The 22,577-nt window shown below is 36.0% G+C and overlaps 1 pseudogene; it reads right to left on the minus strand.

Moving 5' to 3' along the window:
• Positions 1–1,165: 1,165 nt before the first annotated feature.
• LOC104113787 (phosphoglucomutase, chloroplastic-like) lies at positions 1,166–22,364 on the minus strand (annotated as a pseudogene).
• Positions 22,365–22,577: the final 213 nt, after the last annotated feature.

Raw genomic sequence — 22,577 nt, forward strand, 5'->3', positions numbered from 1 at the left:
CTGTGATGTTTCATAAAAACAAAGTACAAATCACCCACTGAGCTCAGCACCTATCATTTTAAGGTGGAGGGTAATCCAACTTGAGAATAACCCACTTTGGTTGAACTTGGAATGGGTTTGGTTCAACCAAATTAAGCTGAAGATTTCTCTACGCTAAACTCATGAAAAGGAATTAGCTGACTTGCAAGTTGATCCATAGTAGCCCACTTGCCCAACACACACACAACCTGTAAATATTCCAGTATTGAATTCTCCGTGTTACCACATGACAACCTAAAGAGCCTTTTCTATAACCTTTTTTCTTTTTGGATATGTTTTCAAGCTTCTCTGACAATGTTACAGTGATCTACTGGAGGTAAATCCAGTCACAGGATTCACCCATCAATGCACAATATGAACAAAGACACCCCCATTTCCATATAGCCTCTTTTTCTGGACAAGTTGGAGCTGAACTAGTTATGGAATATATATAGAGCCAAGATTTCTAGCAAGAAAATCTCTTGACTTTTGCTTACTAATTTTAATCCGCCCTTCATAGCTTTTTCACTTTTGGTCTTTTTATAGAAGCTGGCTACTCGAAGAAGAGATTATTGAGTTGTTTGGAAGACAAGCTCGATAACTTATCCACCCTACAATTTTGAGCTACCTCATCAATGAACTTGCTCCGTAGTATGACATATGGATAATTCATCGTAGAAGAAAAAAGTACTTAATATAATAAGTCCTTTTATCCTTACAGTTTCTTTTAAAAGAAAAAAGCTAATTGTTTATGGAAAGTGCTCATCTAGATATAGGATGATAACCTTTCAAGGCATAGTCTTCAATAATGCACAACACCAGGAAAGAGATTTTAGTATATAAACTATGAAGATGAGGATCAGAAAGAGAGATGCCCAAGAATCTCATTAAAACCACCTGAAATCGACTAATTAATTCACAGGAACTTGAGTGAGCCCACAAATACGCCAGCACAAATAGCCAGTAAGAGCACGGGGATGGTCACATAGACTGGAATAAGCTGTCTAGAGTAGCTGAGACAGCCCAATTATTTTGGCCAAGATAGACTAAGTAGATAGCCAAAGCTACCACGGAAGGTCATTCAGAACTATGAACCATGCATCATAATTACTGACATAGTAGGAATCAATTTAATGGAACACACAGATAATTTGGAATATAGCTCAGAAAAAGAAGGCATATGTTAGTTGGAAATCTCGATTTCTAATGTCGCAAAGAGGATGCCATAAGTCAAAAGGGTTGACTGTAACAAATTTATAAAACTAAAATAAAATAAAATAAAAACTTCTAGAAGGAAATTAAAATATAGTGTAGCAGCTTTCTATTGATTAGATACTCCAGTCATATGTTTTAGTTTTCATGGGATAATTTACATGATTCTAATTTCTGGTCCCAGAAGACTGTCTACATGCAGCCAAACAAGGACGAACCATATATCATGTAAAATTCAGGAACAAAGGAAGCATCCAACCTGCTACAACTGTCACAAGAAGGCTCCCAACTAAGCAATAGTAGATATCTATGCCTTTATGTGATGACAGTTGGCTTTTCTCTTCCTGTGAAGTCCTTTAGTTTTGATACAGAAAGAGCTAGATCTGCAAAAGATAACTAGTTAAATTTTCGAGGAATGGGAATATTACATAGGTAAGCTCGTAGATGAACAATCTAACCTATCAGTGGTTTCAACGCAATTTGAGCGTCCATGTCGTGTTTGGATACATCCAGCTCAAATTGTTCAATATATATTCTAACTGTTGCACCAGCAGAACCAGTACCCTGTAAAATTGAGATTTCCATTAATAAACTACACAGAGTAGTTTCTGGATAAAATAGAAGGGACCGGTGACAACAGCCCACACAACACAATAAAGATGATAATCCCTCTATATCAATTTCAATTTCTCATTTGGCCCCTAACATGCTTTTCAAGATGAAAACTTGATAGAACAACAACACCCAGTATAATCCCACAAGTGGGGTATGGGGAGGGTAGTGTGTACGCAGACCTTACCCCTACCTGGAGAGGTAAAGAGGTTGTTTCCGATAGACCCTCGGCTCAAAAAAAGGTGAAAAGGAAGAAAAGGGAAAAAGAAGAAGAAGAAGAAAGAGGGGGAAAAGGAAAGAAGAGGGAGACAAAAGATGATAAGGAAAAAGAGGAGAAAACGTAGCATCAAATAGTAACAATCAGAGGGCAACAATTTCCAATTTCCAGTAAAAGGGGAGAAAGAGTAGCATCAACTAGTAACAATCAGGGAGCAACAATTTCCAGTAGCAATTTTCAAAAACAATGGACGTGGAGACTATATAGATTTTTTCACAAATAGTGGTTTGGAAATGGACTGTGGAGCTACAATTTAGTTTCAGTTATTTAGACTTCAGAAATGTAAAGATGAGACACAAAGAACTTCCCCATTATGTATATAATAATAGGTAATGAGTTCCCTGGGGGGAAAGCAGATTTAATTTTGAAATGGGGCTGAAATCAAAATGACACTCAATTTGAGACAGATGGTTACACTACTCTATTCTCAGGGATTTAACATAAGGAACCAATGCAGACCGATAGTCGAAAGATGATCCGGGACCCGTCACTGAAAACAAAGCGAACTCCCTGTTTGGATGCGACACTTCCATCAACCTGAGAAATGCACACAACTAATCAAAAAATTCAACAGTTGATAGTTAAACATTCTCATTTCTAAGAAATCCCAGAACTTACAGGATTAGTATAGGTGAAGTCATCAGCAAAATCCAGGACATAACTTCCTACAAGAGAACCTTCAGTACTTAAAGAACTTTGGAAAATTTAACTTAAAAATGATAACTTACCATACTTATCACCGGCCTTGCTTTTAGAAATCAAATCCCGAAGATACTCTATCATTTTATTTGCTCCTTCTGATTCACATTCCTGGTTAGAGAATTATGACAAATTGTTGCAATTAAACATCATCTGAACAATTAGGTAATCCATGACACACTCCGAAAGACAATTAACATAGATGTAAAAAGATGTTTATCAAATACAAAAAGTCATCACATAACATAATGTGCCTACCTCATAGTCATATCTCGAAAAGAAATTCCTTCCATAAGTGGCCCAGTGCTCCGTCACAACATCAGAAACGGAAACCAATTTCTCCCCTTATCTTTTGTCCTTGTTTCGATATGTAAGTATTGAAAGCCAAGCTAAAACAGCCCTATAGTTACATGTTTAAAAAGTAAGAACAAAAAGAGTCGATTGTTGTTATACTAAGGCTTGGGGAAAGTTTAAAATGTAGCATAGAAGAGCAACAACTCATTTTGGTGATACGGGTTAAGAGAAGAATCTCTTAAGGATGAATAAGCTCTCATATCGCCATAGGGTCTAAGCAAGGACACATAGCAATATCCAATGGCGTCATTTAAGATGAAATGGAAGGGTAAACCAACAGCAGTTCCACCGGATGAGAGTTGAGTAAATGGGTACAGTCAACAATACCATCATTGTATTACTAACAATGTAGGAGATAAATGTTCTCATTCTTATTTGCCTTTATTCCACAATATCCAGATGAGGTAAAGGAAAAAAACACATTGAAACTAATGTTTAACCATATTTGGTGGTCACAAACAACTTAAGAAAGGAGTTTTCATCATGGATGAACATAGAAACATACCATATACCATCTTTTTCACGGATGCGGTCAGAACCAGTCCCAAAACTTTCCTCGCCACAAATTGACAATTTTCCAGCATCCATTAGATTACCAAAGAATTTCCAACCAGTTGGCACCTAAGGGGCATAGTTGGAAAAGAATAGTTAAAGAGTGCAACATCATCACAAATAAAAGAGCAGTAAACAAGTTCTAACCTCATAAAAGGGGAGGTTTAGCTTGTGAGCAACACGATCCAAAGAACCACTAGTGGGCATCGATCGAGCTAAACCCTACAAGGTATATGTATCAACTTTGTGGTGTGTGAGGATCAAAGCCAAAGGTGCATGATAAGCTTAAGTGCTTCTACCTTAGGCCCGGACTGAAAATATGGAATAGCATCTTGGGCATTGGCAGCAATAATTGCAACAGAATCAGATGGAGTAACAAAAAAGCGTCTTCCAAGAATCATGTTTCTATCACCATCCCCTGCGTAAGTGTACAATTGAAAATCAGACTTTGGTTCCACATAGCAGAAGATTGCAGTATATAATCAGACTAACTTGGCATAGATATGATAGGAACTTTCTTATTATATAGGATATGAATAATAGGAAGAAGTTAACGCGGAACTTCACTTATATCTGGGAAATAGATAATTAGGTAGACATAAAAATATAAATAAGCTGACATGAAGCTCAAGTCGTTGATGTATATTATTCATCATTATGTTTCTTTCTATCCCTCAAAAATCTTCCACCTTATTTCTTGTCAACATGTACCGCCAAAGGGCGCTTAATTAAATTAGTGGCCTAAAACCAACTCTTAATAAGTGTCTTAAAACACATACACACAAATATATGCAAGAAGTTAGTGTCGCCTTTCTTTTTTCGTACAAGAGATAAAGCCTTTAAGGTCACAACAAACATCTAAAAGTATATTATTATTTAGATTAATAATGATCCATTCAAATTAATAAGATGTTAGCCATGTGTTTGCAATACATTACCTTGGACCTTGTTGTAAGAATATGTTTTTTACTTATATAAAGATTTTAGTAGTTTAATTTAAAGTTCTAAAATATTTATACAGCCTTTAAACTTTCTTTATACAGACTCTATACCTTTTTCCTTCTTTTTTTACAAACTTCAGTATCTACGAAGGAAAAATAAAATTATAAAATCTACTATTAAAAATTCTTCGGGCCCAAAGCACAAGGCTTTACTAACCTCCCCCTAGAGCCTCCCATGTGTACAACAATTAATTAAAATTATGCCACAATTGGATCCACCTTGCTTTGCTTTACCTTCACACTGATTGGGTTCGAACTACAAACTCTTTCCTTTTTCTCATTATAATTGAGCTTCAACAAGAACAAATGGACCCTTCAATACTACTTATCAAATTTTCATTTGTACTAACTTAAGAAATTATTCCAAGTGAAACACCCCCCAACCCAACACAAAAACCTTAGACTAATTAGAATTTGTCTTTAGGTTTCCTGTGTATGAAATATGAATATATCTTTCTGCTTTGCATTTATCAGTGAACTTTTACACAATTAACTGCATAGAGAGTAACAAGCCCCACTAGAAAGGCTCGATATTCAAACAACAAAAGATAAAATTTCAAGCAAAAAACAGAATGCATAACAACATAGCAAACTGAAATAGCAAGAGGACATTTGTTATGAAGTGCTATGGGAATTGCTGGTGAAGACAATGCATTTGATTGCTTACTAAGTAAAGACCTTTTCTGGCATTATTTACTAACCATTTCAATGAAGGATGCACACCATAAGATTACGGCCAAAACTCCACCACCAATCACCGAAAGAAAAATTTAACATTAGCCTATCCATCTTCAACTAAATCCGTGTGCATGCTTCAAAGTTGATGCTTAGGTAGAATCGGTGTAACGCAACCATGCAATGAGAATGGAGATAACTATTGCTTCGCCTTCTACTAAAGCTTAGGTAATACCCATGTGATTCATAGGCTTTGAATTCGATGACACCCAAATCAATGTATTATGGGTGTAATTTTGTTTTCCAGCAAACTCAAAGGTGTCTCGGACTATATCCTAATCCCTCCCATAATAAAAAAGGTAACCTACAAATTATTTTTAAATTAATTTTTGTTAAGAAAATAGACCTTGAGTCTAACTTAACTTGAAAAGCTAGCTCAAGTAGAGGAGAATACAGCCATCTGACTCTAATACCACGTTAAGAAAATTGGCATTAGGCCTAACTCAACCCAAAAGCTAATTCAAAAGATGAAGATTATCCAAAACCATAAGGAAACTACAACCCATACACTTAACAAATGTGAGATTCTTACAAATTTCACAAACATAGAAAGTAGGAATTCCTCCATATTCAATTGTGTTTAAAGTGTTTAACATCAATAAAAGCCAATATTAGATTAAAATAAAAAAGTCAACCCTATTTTTGAGAACGGTAACATATAAAAAAGTGAACCCTCTTTTATTCCACCAATGAAACAATTTTTAATCTTAGTGATTTATATGAAGAGTAACTAATTTTTAATTAGCTACAATTTATTTCAGCTAATAGTAAAACCCATAAAGAGCATGGTAAAGGAAAAAGGGTTTTCTAATAGGTTAAAAGCATGAAAAAATTTAGAAATGAATTTTTATCTCTTGTAAATTTTGGAAACTTCTAAGGAATTTTAACGAAAAACTAAAAAACAATGCACCAACTCCTTTTGAATTGAAAGCATAAAAAGAAGAGGAGGTCCCTATATAAACGCCTGAAAGTTTTAACTTAATTTCGTATATTCCAAATTGAATACTCGACTTGATACTATTTACGTAATATGATGACAAAATTTTCAGCGATTTCATTATGTATGCGTTTTGACATACTTTGGAAATATCTCTTTCTTTTAAAAGCTTTGAAAATATCTGTATTCGGCCTTAAAGCAGTCTTACAATAAAGAAAAATAAAGAAAAGAATCTTAAAAATGAGAAAAGACATTAAAAAGATCTGTCGTAGTGCATTGCATAGACAATTTGGATAGAGAGAAATAGGAGATGTTTTGATGACAGGGTTTGTTCTAATTATTCCTTATAAAGGAAATTGCTTTAAATCTCTTATGGAGTTAAAATATTTACAAACAGAACATCATTATTTAGCTTATGACAAGCAAATAAGTTTTGACCTTTCTGTTTAACATCTAAAATATTCTTGGTCATTCTAATAAATAAACAAAAATCAAACCTCAAGAGGCTTCATTTTGCACGCACTTAACGGTATAGCCTAGTGGTCAATGAAGCTAGATCAAATTCTTTTTAAAAAAGATAGATGGCGTTTGGGCCAACTGTCGTGCACCTAGACTACTCCGATGGTGATTAGTTACCTCCCACTAGCACATTTATCGAATAAGTCTATCCAATAAAGCTTAGGCAGACAAAAAGAAATCACTTAATATCTATTTGGAAGGCTACCTTGTAATGGATTTGAGTGTAATTGCACGGTTTAACATGTTTGTTTGGCCAAGTAATTATTTGACCATCTTGGCATTGGAATGCAATCGAGGGAGAGCAGTTACACTCTTCAATTCTCAAAAGCGGTAAAGAATTGGTGGTGATTACATGGTGTAATTACCAGATGACTTTTCAAATTCTTTCTTTATTCATTTTCTATATTCTTATATACACGTATCTTTGTCATATATTACAACTTATTTACATGTCCATCTAAAAAAAGTTTATTTAATTTTTTGTAATTATTTTATTTAAATATAAAAAAATAAAGCTATGTAATTGCACTTATCAACCAAACATGACACTAAAAGTTACGTTATAATTACATTATAGCAAACAAACAAATCATTATGATTACTATATTGTGTAATCCCTAGTAATTACACATTAGTTTCCAAACATGTTTCTAGTCATTCTTTTTTGTCTATGTTGGGATATGAACCCTAAACTCCCTTGATGTTCCCTTACTTCATTTACCGCTTGGTGATCTCTTTCTATCTGCCTAAGCTTGGCGGTCAGAGTTACACGATATATACGTTGATAGGAGGCATGAGTACAAGGCATGAGTACAAGACTCTGGCACCACTTTCATTATTTTAAGAAAAATGATACATGTAGCACATAAACAACCATCTTAACATAAATTATGTGGGAAGAAAGCCAACTAGCCAAGAGAGATTAAGACTGTATAACCAAGAAGTACAAATTATGATACAGTTGAAATACTAAAGAAATGGCCTTAACGGGATAAATTAGAAAAACGGCACAGTAGAATAGTTGGTCTTCTAAAAACTCTTCAGAATCATTTCTAAATAATTATACAAGGAAATATCCAGAGACATTATACGGTTTCTTCTCATGTGTAATAAAGATAGAAATTACAGCATTTAATTGATTATGGTCAGGACATTTTTATTTTCATTCTCCATTAGAATCATGTGCAAAGCGATGTGTGCAAACTAGTGAAAGGAAGAAGCAAATTGCTGTGATTAAGCTTTCAACAATAGTATAACCATGCAATTGAAGAAAGTGACCACTTAATCTTTGCAGAGACTAATTGTCCTGCTCCTTTCTTTCTGATCTCTTTCCATTTCAGAGACTTTGGGGTGGAGTGGTGGGAAGGAGAAAGGAATATCTAACTAAATGTTTTCTGATGGCTTCTAATATTGATTCTCTTCTAATTATTTTTCTTTCATATAAGGCTCTCATAGATTTTGAACTTCATCCAAGCATATCATATATGTTCTCCAGTTAATTGAAAGACAACTTTTGGTGAAGTGTTGAACAAGAAGGTTTTTAAGCATACCATCACTTGCAGCACCAAAGTCGGGTCCATTCTCGCCATACAGGATATTCACCAAATCCTTGGCATATCTGGACCAAAATAACTAAAATATATTAGTTCTTTTCAAGAAGTTAAAGCAGATCTACTTCAATAAAACGTTCTTTTCTTACGTAAGGTTAGGGTCTGGATGACCATGCCCAAAATGTAACGACCCGACTTATCGTTTTAAGAATTAACGCCCCATTCAGTGACTTAAGGTCTCGAGCATCTTCGTAATATGTATTATGACCCGCGAGTGTGGTCGAGTTTGATTTTCGGAAGATTCGGAATTAAATTGAAAGAACAATTCTTATTTAGAAGCTAAAATGGAAAGAATTAACCGGAGAGTTGACTTTTAAGCAAACGACCCCGAAATAGAATTTTGATGATGCCAATGGTTTCGTATGGTGATTTCGGACTTAAACGTATGTTCGGATTTGGATTTGGAAGTCCGTAGGGAAATTCGACGCATTTTGACGAAAGTTGAAAAATAGAAGATTTTGAAAAGTTCGACCGAAGGTATTATTTTTTATAACGAGGTCGGATTTCGATTCCGGAAATTGGAATAGCTCAATTACGTCATTTATGACTTGTGTGCAAAATTTGAAGTCATTCCGGATTGATTTGATACATTTCGGCGCAAAATATAAAAGTTGGAAGATTTGAAGACTCAATTCGATTCGATGCGCAATTCGTAATTTCGGCATTGTTTGACGTGGTTTGAAACCTCGACTAAGTTCGTATTGTATTTTGGGACATATTGGTAGATTTGGTTAAAGTTCCGAGGGCCTCGGGTGAATTCCGGATGGTTAACGGATTGATTTTGGACTTGAAGGAATTGCGGGAAATCTACTGCTGGTGTTTTCGCTTCTGCGGAAGCCTCATCACAGAAGCGACATTGGGAAGCCTGGGCAGAGGTCGCAGGTGCGATGCATGTTCCGCACATGCGGGACCGCAGAAGCGGCACTTTGTCCGCAGGTGCGACCTTTGGCTGGACAGTGCACCTTCGCAGAAGCAGAATTTTTCTCGCAGAAGCGAGCCCGAAATACGATCAATTTATCCGCAGAAGTGGAAATGGACAGAAACATTAAGGACCAAAATTTGGTCATTTTGTCATTTTCGATTGGGATTTTGGAGCTCGGTTTTGGGGCGATTTTGGATGGGTTCTTCACGACTTTGACTTGGGTAAGTGTTCTATATCCTAAAGTGATTATATTTCATGAATCTATGGTTATATTCATCGTTTAAAATCAAGATTTTTGCAAAATCTTCCAAAAATGAAAATTTAAGATTTGGAGGTCGATTCGTTATTGGAATTCGATAAAATTGGTATGGTTGAACTCGTATCGGAATGGGTGTTCGGATTTCGTGAAAATTTTGTCGGGTTCAGAGAGGCGGGCCCCGCGTTGACTTTTGTTGACTTTTTAGAATAAATTTTTAAGTTGACGTTTTATTATCCGGAATTGTTTCCGATGAATTTTAATGAAGTTATATAATTAATTTGGATAGATTTGAGCGGTCTGGAGGTTCAATTCAAGTAAGAAGGCGATTTTGGAATATCGGCATAACTTCCAAAAGGTAAGTATCTTGCCTAACCTTGAGTGGGGGAAATTCTACTTTGGCATTGAGTCTTATGTGCAATTTGTGTAATTGAAAACCATGTACGCGAGGTGACGAGTACGTACTTGGTTTATATGTGCAAATTACGTAGGTTAAAATCCTTAGACGCCCTTATGTATTAAATTGAAAATTATTGGCACTTATTAAATCCTTGTTTTGTTGGATTTGTTTTTATATGATGATTTAGTGTGACTGCCACCTTGATTTTATGTGAAATATTATTTTGTTGAGTTGTTCACTTCCGGATATATTTGTTAAGATTTTTTACATATTATGGTCGAGCCATGGGCTCCTTATTGTGGAAAATAATATATTGTAGAATTTTGTAGCGAGTTGTAATATTTGAGCACTTGATGTGCAATATGTGATAGATTGTAATATTTGAGCACTTGATGTGCAATCTGTGATAAATTGTAATATTTGAGCACTTGATGTGCAAATCTGTGATGTGTTGTAATATTTGAGCACTTGAGGTGCAAGTTATGAGATGTGATAGCAAGTTATGAGATGTGATATTGGCACGTTATATTGTTGGGAAGTTTTGTTCGGGTGTTTGCACGAGGTTTCTGCCGTGCTATTGTTACTATTGATTTATGCACATGCGGCGTGACAAGGTGGGCTATATATATATGTGTGGGTTGCACGTGTGGCGAGAAGGGAGGGGGGATTTGCGTATGTGGCGAGACAAGGTGGGAATATTATTATGCACGTGTGGCGAGACAAAGACGGGCATTTACTTTATTATTGCACACGTGGCGAGACAAGGTGGGCTATGTCGAGAATTGAATTCTGATGACTTGTGATAGCCTGGGGGGCATTGTTGTTGTTGCATATTTACTTTGGGACTATGAGGCGGTACCTCGGGAGATCCCCTGTCTTGCATATTTACTTTGGGACTACGAGACGGTATCTCGGGAGATCCCCTGTTGAGCATTTACTTTTGGGACTACGTGATAGTATCTCGGGAGTGCCCTTTTGTTACATTTCTCTATGGTTGCACTTGCCTTTGGTTATTTTGTATTTCCGTGTTAGGTAAATTCTTGTGATCTGCCGTGATGTATTATTTGAGTTTTACTAGGTGTTTGTATTCCTTGTTGTATTGTGTTGGCTTGGGCATTTTAGTACGAGACTCTGAAGATTTATATTCCTGATTTTTTTAACAATTTTCGATGACTGAGTTGTTTTAAATAAAATAAGTTACTATTATGTTTTAAATTAATAAGTTTTGCATCCAAATTAGTAGATTTTTTTTATGTTTTATTTAAATTGAAAATGTCATTTTTCTTCTCTCAAACTATTTCTAAACTAAACTCATTTCCTTGTTGAATTCTTACTTGGGTTAAAAATTGCAACCTTACTTTATTGAAAATGAATTAAATCGTGCAGATTTTTATGTATTGACACATTTGGCACGAGAGTCGTCTGTGCGGTTGTGATAGAGATATGGGCACGAGGTGCCGTGAGAATATGAAAGGGGGCTGAGAACCGTATTTTATGATTATGACATGAGGTATTCATTTGAAAGAGTTTTATATTCGAAGGATACTTATTTGAAGAAATATATTTAGAGGGTATTTATTCGAAAGAATTATATGTGAAAGATTTATATTTGAAAGACTTATTTAATTGGTTGTACTTGTGTTGTGTTTTCTTATTCGTCGGAGTAATAATTATGGTGTTCTTGATGCCTTACTGTCTATAGCACTAGTAGATTATTGTTGCTATCACTGCTATTTGTTTTCGATTATTTTAGTATGGCACAGGTTATTTGACTAGTGAGTGTCTTGACTGTACCTCGTCACTACTCCGCTGAGGTTAGTCTTGATACTTACTGGGTACCGATTGTAGTATACTCATACTATACTTCTGCACATTTTTGTGCAGAGCCAGGTAAATGTGGAGTCAGTTGATCATTAGCTAGCTGTGCGGATTGTTGTTGTGAAGACTCAAGGTAAACATGTTGCTGCGTTCGCAGGCTTCGGAGTCACCTTCTGATTTGTATTCACATTGTTTACTTTATTTCAAACAGTCGTATTTAGAAAATTGTAACAAACTCTAGAGCTTATTACTTGTACTACCGGTTTTGGGAATTGTAAATTTTATAGAGATTTCCATTTCAAAAATTGTTAGATGTTATTTAATTATTGTTGTTATTCAATAAATGTTAGGCTTACCTAGTCCCTAAAACTAGGTGCCATCATGATACCCAACGGAAGGAAAAATTGGGTCGTGACACAAAATCTTCCGGTGGCTCTCCATTTGCAATAGACTCCTACATAACACATACAAAAATGATAAAGCTACAACCAAGAAATTGCAAGATAGTCCAATAGCTGAAGAAACAACTCCACGGCATACATACCAGGCTAGCTCCTAGTTTGTCAACAAAAATGGGCTTTGCATAAGCCCCTGTAACTGCATGCATGGCATCAAATGTAAACCTGTCAGCAGCATCAAACATTAATAAGCATAAGCATGAGCAAAGACATCCGGCGGAGAGAAAAAGGGAAAAAGGATGCAAAATAATAAATATTGTCCTTTAGTGTAAGCTCATTTTACTGAGCATCGAGATTATGCAAGAAATTCATAACTTATTAAAGTTTATTCATTTACCTAAAAAATTGCATTTGAATTGCTATAGTCAGTTAAACAGTGATTTCTTCGTAGCTCAATTAGCCTGTGTTCAGTCAAACAGGATTTCTCCTTCCTTACAAGGACAAAACAGGCATAGAGATAAAGTCATAAAGTAACTAAGTGAAATCGAAAAGGTTGAACTACCCGACGAAATATATTTCAAGAGGAACATCCACCATAGAAGAATGCACCCATAATTCAGAGAGTAATTTGACTTCATTTGCATACACAAATTGAAACTCAAGAAAGGAGCTGAGAAAATACAGTACTCTTAAAGTGGAAGCCAAACTAGAGGTAAAGGTTTACTTATAACACAAACTTGAATATTTCAAGGATAAACTTGGTTCCTTTTATAAATTTAAGTAGGTAAGAATAGCACTGGAAAGAGGTTTCAGTTGAAAGAGCATCTTATTGGAACTCTAAGAGAGATAAGGAATTCAAGAGGTGTTTCTACATCATATACATACAGTAAAATACACCAAAATGCCAAAATATACAAGCATTTATATCTAAGACCATGTATTGGCATCACCTAAGCATCTCCTACTCTTTTGTGTCCAAACTATCCTAGAACAAATGCAGGAACTGTACTTCACATACTCTTTCATTTGTTAACTATTCTTCCTGACCAGTTTAACCTCCCTGCATCACCCGATTCAGCCTATCTAGGATCAAAAACAAAATGCAAAGCTACCTTGCCACTGCACAATGCATCAGTATATATCTTCATTACACACATACATAAATCTTAATGCCGCTTTTCTGCAAGTTTCGCTTGCGTCAAACACCTCATGCTTTTCAATCCAACAAAACCCAGCCACTTTTGGAGGAGCTTTTGTTCTCTAAATGATTTGAAACGTCATTTAACCGAGGAGATGTAAGATAAAGATAGAAGTTATACCCTACCTTCCAGTCCTTCTGGTGTTTTCACCATAGAGAATCTGGTACAGTTGGTGAAACTCGTTTTCCTTCCAATTTTTCAAGGTCTAAACTATCCTCTTAACTTCCTAATCTTCCCAGTTTCTTCAAAAAGACAGTTCCCATCCATGAGTAGAACTGTACCAAGCAACAGTAGCAAATCCGGGATCTCATCTTTCAGAGGTATGTGGTATATCAAATCATCAGGCCGAAGTCTCAACTTCCTTCCATTACCTAGTGAGAAGCCTTTTTTTTTTTTTTTTGAGAATGGTAACAGAACTGAGAAGCTAATATTTGGAGGGAATTCCTTCAATAAGTTTCTTACACTCTTCGATAGAACCAATACCATATCACCATGTCACTGGTCTTGTGCACCAGGCTCATTACTTCATACTCTTGCATGGATAACCTGCTTCCAGAGTTCTTCTGATCCCAACTGTATCTCCATAACCACTTCGATAGCAAATTTTTGTTAAGCAACCTCATAATTCTACCCGAAGCCACCAAATGTGTTTTATGAGTCAATTCATTCTACTTAACCAAGGAAAAGTCTTCCTATCCTTGTTTCCTTCTGGAAAAATCCTTTTTAAGCTTGTCCGGTTTCTTTTCCACTTCAATGGGTAGTAAAAATAGAGACCTCACGTAGGTTGGACTACCATCCAACACACTATCGATAAGTGCGAGTCCTCCACCAATTCACCAAAAGATAAATATTGTTGTGTCCAATCTGATATACACTCAAACTGCTCCCACGCTCCTTTCCAAACAATTGCATCCTTATGTTAGCCCCAAGAGGTAGTCCTAGATATGTACTGGGGATTGGGGAATAATCAGACTTCATAATCGAATATTTCGCCAGCTGTTGGTAAATTCTAGAGATCATTAACTAGATAGAGGCAGTTTTTTGCCAGATTATTATTGTTATTAAGTCCTGAAATTGCCTCAAACTCCAATAAAATTACTCTGAGATATTTCAGTTGTTCCTCTCTACATCACAAAAGTTTACAGTCTCATCAGCATATAACAATTGCATTATAGCAAAAGTGTTGGTCCTGTCCACCTCCATAGAGAAACTTCCTGTCCAATTCTATTCTCTAGCTATGTTCAGCATCTTACTTAATCCTTACATTACCAACAAGAATATGAAAGTGAGAAAAAGACCATCTTCTATTAATCAGAATTGAATCTAATAGCGAAGATGGAAAACTTAATGGTTTTCACCCATTTGTCTCCAGAACACTATTCTTCAATAGGTTGAGGAGTAACTCTCAATTAACGTGGTCATAAGTTTATTCTAGATCAAGGATGCAAACCAATGCAATTATACCTTGTCTCTTTCCTATATTTAGGTTCTAGATATTCACTGGTGATCAACATTGAGTCTATTAACTTTCTTCCTTAAATATAAGCATTCTGCGCGACAACAATTAGTTTGCTGATCACTTTTTTTTTTTTATCTTTCTATGAGTGGCTGAAGTCCCTCAATTCTTTGGCTCCAGCCCTAGCAAGTATTAATGTGATATATGCAGCACAAAAATTTTCATAAAATAAAAATACTCAAAAGTGATCAAAGTCGTTCAACGCTTTCATAAGATCCCCGTTGATCACTGGCGAACACCTATGATAAAATGTCAAAGTACCTCTCTTTCCACTATCAAATAAGATATAGAGGTTTACGCTTTTAAGAGCAGAACTCCAATACTTCCTCTTGGTAATTAAGGAGTTGATTATTTCCACTCTGATAGTCTGATATCATCTGGATGATGAAAATTCTATATGCTGGTAATTCTAGTGAACATTTGCAGTAAAAAGTTTATTATTTCCACTCCCATATCATCTGGATGATGACAATTTTACATGCTTGTAATTCTTTTGAACATTTGCATTTTGTGAATCAAGCATGTGGTCTTGTCACTTTGTTTAGCCAGAAGCATCTACCATTTTGCCTCAAGGTATCTCTTTAAACTTGGTTACCTCTTGGCTTTGGTGTATATGCGGATTCTTTTGCAGATAAGTTCCTTTCTTCCTGTTGCTTATCCAAGTCTTGTATCTATTCCAGAATCAGTTTTTTCCTTCTTTCTGGATCACCAGATGTATTTAGGTTCTAAGCCTTCCAATCCTGTTTCAGCAGGTTAAGTTTGTAATCATAATGTAAAAACCAGGAAAATTAGGTGTAAAGACTAAAATAAATTTAGATCCGGACCATCTTGTGTTGCTATATCATAACAGAGTATCAGCCCTTCCTCTCACCTCATATGAATCTCCCAGTCTTTTCGTCATATCTACAAAACTTTCAACCTCCAACCACATGTTCAGATGTTCTTGGTTGCTTGCAGCTATATTGAAAGGGCTAGTGATCAGAAACCGATCTTGGCAGTGTAGCTCGTTTGACATATTTGAATTCCTCATTCCATTCGACCGGAAAATGAAATCTGTCAATTCGTGAAGCCACCCTTGAGTTTTCTCCTTTGGAACCAAATGAATTTAAGAACTTCCCACCTTGCAAAGGTGGATCTATCCACTGCATTTCCTCAATAAAATCAAAAAACTCTCTTATCGATCTAACCAATCAGTTCTGGTGGCTCCTTTCTTCTGAGTATCTCATCACACTAAAATCACCTCCTACTATCAAGGGGGATGACCATTAGCCTCTAATGGCCTCCAATTCAAACCATGACACCATTCTCCTAATCTTATTTTTCATTGAAAGGCTTTTATAAGGTGTAGACACAGAGTGAGGGATGGATCCCTCAAAAAACAAAAAAGTAACCCTTTCTTAGTAGTGCTATGACTTAGTTCAATCCTACTAAAAATGCAGCGAGTGATCTACTTTAAGTAGGAATAACGTAGAATCCTGCAAACATCTATTCATAATTTGCATTGCTGCTAGACAGAACTGCAGCAATAGTATGGCATGCATTTACACTTCCCTTACCATCTTAGAAGACAGTCAATTGAAAATGGTAAGACTGAACTTTGCTTTCAGAACAATATGATGTTTTGCTGATCTAAGAGCTTATGAAATACTTTTGCCTTATAAATATTCAAGTCGATATTCTACATTTCTCTTACATATGACTAATGATAATTACGTACACAGGACTTATGATGTCTCAGCTGAATCTAAAAACTCCTAATTATCCTTTACTGTAAGTTATTTCCTTTACTGTAAGTTATGGTTTCCAAATTTCACCTATGGATATAGTTATGCTAGAAGCAGAACCAGATTCAAATACTACATAGTCAACATCGCTTCAAAAGGGTTCAGGGTATACTAGGTGATTGAAGTTAATTATCATCTTGTCAGAAGAAATTAGATAAGTCTAGATATTTGAAGAGAAGTGTGTCTAACACAGCAGTCATCCGTTTGAGGAACAGGCTATAGAAATCAACAATATATGAAACTATGGAGGAACAAACTCCGAGGAATGTCCAGGGGTAATATAATGTAGCAAATTAAAAGTACATAAAAGCACAAAGTAAAACAATGCTTCATAACTGGCAAGACACAAAGCAACACATCTGAAATCTGGTCACGAAATAAGACTTCTAATGAGCGAAAAATCAAATACATTCTGCACATTATCAGTTAAGTTATAGATAGTATCATGGAGTGCATTTAAAAAATTTCAGAGATGCAAAATTTCAGCCACTCACCTCCATTAGCTCCAAATAATCAGTGACAGGGTCAACCACCTCCACACTAAATTTCCATATTTTGTGACTCCAAGTTGAGAAAGATCAACATCAGGAATGTCGGCAATTTTTATTTCAGAAATCTGCAAAAACCCTTATGAAACAAGGAATTCAGATGCCGAATCATTTACCAATGAACCATAACAGTTTCTTTCGGTTACCCACACTACACATGTCTATGCAGATACAGCACTAAAGAACCTTGTGTTGTATTCCAGCTACAAGACGTCATTTAAATCAAAAAATAGCATAGCGTATTATTTAGCCCAAGCGGATGGGATCATACAGAAAGGGTGTTTCCGTAGATCTTGTCTGTGATAGACTCAGGTGCTGGTTGGCCACTGCTGTAATTGAACTGACAAAAGAAAATGATAATCAGAAATGCTAAGTTCTTGGAATAGCCAGTTTAGAGAGGTTGAATATCAGAAATCAGTCATATCTAGGAAATTCTATGTGGAACCAGTTTTTTAAACTTTAAAAAAAATAACAATTTTTTACTGTATATTTTAGCAGCAAATGGGACAGCTAAGAACAATTTCCAGTACAAGATTTGCCGACTAGAAATTTACCTTGATACCCCAATCATAATCAGGACCACCAGGGTTATGGCTTGCACTCATTATAAAGCCACCATTTGCCTGAGGATTAGCTTTAAGTGTCATTCAAAAATAGCAAAGAGAAAGCAAATAAAATAATTATAACAGAATTATCACCTCTCTCTTCCGTATAACAGCAGATACAGCTGGTGTGGACATTATACCATCCCTGCCAAACAGAGATTCGTCATCTATACATATCAAATATTTTCTTTTCACTTTTTGGATAAGAGCACAAAAATAAGCAGAGAAATATGCCAGACGAGGGAACCCAGAAAAAGAAATGAAACAATCTAGCTATATCCAAACACTTGAATATAAACTAGAAGGATATGGGCTCTTAGAAGAAATAAAGATTGATTGCAACAACAGATGGCTCATGGAGACTATAATTAGACAAGGCAATTCTAAGTTATATCGCACATAAAGATTGAGTAAGAGGATTTCTATCTTCTCAAAAACATAGAGAACAGATTTATACAGATTAAATTGGCAGGACTAAGTTTCACAGTACAGAAAGTAACAAAATTAGTGCTTAATAACTCACTGTAGTTAAAAAGTTCCTCTTTTTGAAAATTTAAGATTATTTCAAGCGATAAGATCACTAGGATGTGAAATTTGAAGAATTCATTCATGCTATGATGAACATGAAGATTGCTATAAGTGTAATTTAGGACACTCACTTGCCAACCAATATTTTACCAACACCATTACCCGCAGCAATTTTAATGATTACCTGCATTGTAGCTTAAGATGCATTAGGGATCAGAAAACCATAAATAGTTCTTCAGGAATCAGGATACACATGAAACACAGATTATGTACGAAAATTTGACCACTACCTGTGAAGCTTCTTTATTGAAATATCAACCATCGCCTCCTAAGACTAACAGTCCATTCTTAAAATCCTCTGGTGGCAAAGAATTAAACAATGCCTGTATTGAAACATCATAAAACAAATTACACAGAGTTGAGTACACTGGAATTGATTATCACTACAAGTTCAGAGAGAACCATACCTGTATCCAATTTGCAAGGTAATTTTCCTGCATAAACACTTTAACCTAAACACAAAAAGAAGCAAAGGTAATTAGAATGAACCGTATGCATTAAATTATTTGAATAAACAGAAAAGAAAAAGAAAAAAACACCTTTTTGCGTAGACCACTAGTTCCGGTCTTTTGACCTTCAATAGACTTTGTAGGAACAGATTTAATCTGCGATTCAAGCAAATCAATAGTAAAGCTACAATTTTCCATTAGATACATAAAATCAACACATTATATATAGAAAATTCGAACAAATTAGATACCTCGAGACCCTGGGATTCGGCAACTGTTGTAGAAGGAGATGATGGTGAAGAGGAGGCAGTGACAATGAAACGAGCAGTTGAAATTGTCGCAAAAGAGTATTTGACGGATGACAATTTGTGTTGAGTTGAAAAGTATGATCTAAGGTGATGAGAGGAACTCCCAGTAATGGACTGGAAAATCGTGTCAATATAATTGCACTCTCCACAGTTGTTGCAGAGTTTGAGAAAAAGCCGTGGAAACAGAGTGAAGCAGGACTATTGTTCTGTAAGTTCTGGGAGAAAGATACGGAGCAGCGTTATGGTAGTTATTTTTGAGAATTAAAGGATTCATAGGAATTAATAGCTGCCACAGATTGCTTTATCGGCACAACAACTTATGCTTCATGTCACCGCTTCACGTGAACTACCTCTTTTTCTGTTCTGATTATTGGGACCACTCTTGAGTCTAACGTTTCAAGCCGAGTAGAACGTTTAAGCGCTGAGCCAGGGGAAGTGGGCCTGGATGTGAGGCCTTAATTCGCAGGTCATCCTGAGTAGAGGCAGTTTCAAGTACCTTGATTCTGTTATCGAGGGAAGAGGAGATCGACGAGGATACCACACACTGTATTGAGGTAGGATAGATGAAGTGGAGGTTAGCTGGAGTCCTGTGTGACAAGAGAGTGCCACCGATACTCAAAGGTAAGTTTTATAAAGCGGTGGTTAGACCAGCCATGATGTATGGGACTGAGTGTTGACCCGTTAAGAATTCACATATCCAGAAGATGAAAGTAGCAGAAATGAGGATGTTGCGGTGGATGTGCGGGCACACTAGGATAGATAAGATTAGGAATGATGATATTCGGGAGAAGGTGCATGTGGCTCCCATTGATGACAAGATGCGGGAAGTGAGGCTTAGATGGTTCGGACATGTTCTGAGGAGAAGCCCAGATGCTCCGGTACGGAGGTGTGAGCAGCTGGTTATGGAGAGCACGAGAAGAGGTAGAGGGCGGACTAAGAAGTATTGGGGAGAGGTGATCAGGCAGGATATGGCGAGGCTCCAGATTTCCGAGAACATGACACTTGATAGAAAGATGTGGAGGTCGAGTATTAGGGTTGTAGATTAGGAGACTAGCCATGTAGGGTTTTTGTCTAAGATAGCTAGTGGGAATGTTGTGACTTACTATTTCGCTTTTAAGTGCATGTCCTATTTACTAGCTATCGCTTTTGCTTTCCATCTTTCTTCTAGATTTCATGGTGTTTCTATTTTTCTTATGACTGTTGTGGTGATACTAATATTTACTAATATTGTCTCCCTTTGCTTTGCATCTTTCTTCTGGATTTCATGGTGTTCCTATTTATCCTATGATTGTTGTTGTGATACTAATATTGTCTTCCTTTTTGTCCTTTTGTATTTTTGTTTTTTGAGCCGAGGGTCTTTCGAAAATAGCCTCTCTACTCATTCGGGGTAGGGGTAAGGTCTGCGTACACATTACCCTCCTCAGACCCCATTAATGAGATTTTACTGAATTGTTGTTGTTGTTGTATTATTGGGACCTTTTTAGGCTAATTGTCAGATATTCAGTATTTGCAAATAATTGGTCAAAATGAGAAATATTTAAAATATTATTAGAAAATAATTAGTTGACCAGTTTTAAAATGAATACTTATATTTTTAACCTTAACTTGAGAAAACAAAATTCCAAACTTCAACCAAATATATTCAGACGCCTACATATTCATTAGCTTTTCAAATATTAAAGTTTAATATTTTTATAAATAATGTGACTTTGAAATATTAAAAAACTTGTTTGAGAAATATTTCGCGTGAAATGATGATTTTCTCGTTAAACACAAGTAGGCATTAGATTATAATTTTGTATCTAATTTTAATAAGTTATTGTCTTGTCGCTTATTTTACAAATAAATTGAGCCATGTTATGAAAATAATTATATTTATGGATGTCCATTTATTACTCCGCTATAGATAATTTTCCTGAAGAAGATTATCCATTTAGTACTTTGATGAAGTTTATCTACAAGCAGTTGATGCAGGCAGGTTGCAAGTAGCTCAATGAAATGATTTGCAGCAGTTTCTTATTAAACAGACAGGTTGCAAGCAGCTCATGCAGACAGCTTACAAGCAGCTAAAGAAAAGCCTCGCAGCTGCTTCCTTTCTTCTATAAATAGAGGAGTTTTCAGTTCATTATGTACATAGGTTTGAAGTTTGAATAATATATCAGTTTCTCTTTATACTTGTCTTTACTTTACAGTCTTTATTTTATAACACGTTATCAGTACGAGACTCTGCCATCTTGAGAAAATACTTTGAACGTATCAGAGGTACGAACTTTCTTTTTCTAAATAATGTCAAATCTTTCTAAACTTGAGTTTGTAGCCCTGGATTTATCTGGCAAAAGCTACATGTCTTGGGTGCTTGATGCCGAAATTCATCTTGATGCGATGGGTCTGGCAGACACCATCAAAGATAAAAATCAGGCATCAAATTAAGACCGTGCCAAAGCAATGATATTCCTGCGCCATCACCTTGATGAGGGCTTGAAAATGAAATATCTTATTGTTAAAGATCCAGTCATATTGTGGAATAATTTGAAAGATAGATATGACCACCTGAAGATGGTCGTTCTTCCACAGGTACGTTATGATTGGACTCATCTAAGGCTATAAGATTTTAAATCTATCAGTGAGTATAATTCCTCTATGTTCAGAATTATTTCCCAATTGAAACTATGTGGTGATAATATTACTGATCATAATATGTTGGAGAAAACTTTCACCACTTTTCATGCCTCGAATATGCTCCTGCAGCCGCAATATCAAGAGATGGGATTCAAAAAGTATTCTGAACTTATCTCACATCTTCTTGTAGCCGAGCAACATAATGGGCTATTAATGAAAAACCATGAAAGCCGACCTACTGGTTCTTGTCCATTCCCTGAAGTAAATGATACGAGGACGTGCCCCCAGTCGTGGTCATGGCCGTGGTCGGGGAGGAAACTCTAATCGTGGTAATAACAATGCACCAAAGAACCCTCCTCACCACCAGCAGTGGAAAAGGAAGGAACAAAAGCATGAAGCGGTGCAAACAGCAAAGCTAGGAAATGCATGTTATAGATGTGGAAGAAAATAGCACTGGTCACGTACATGTCGTACGCCAAAGCACCCGGTAGAGATGTATCAAGCCTCCCTGAAGAAGACAGAGGAAAATGCTGAAACAAATTTTATTTCTGAAGATAATTTAGACTTCATGCATTAGGATGTAGCTGATTATTTTGCACTCCCAGAAGGAGAAACAAGTCATGTGATCGATAGTGAATCTG

Source organism: Nicotiana tomentosiformis, chromosome 3, assembly GCF_000390325.3.
Source record: "Nicotiana tomentosiformis chromosome 3, ASM39032v3, whole genome shotgun sequence".
NCBI lineage: Eukaryota > Viridiplantae > Streptophyta > Magnoliopsida > Solanales > Solanaceae > Nicotiana > Nicotiana tomentosiformis.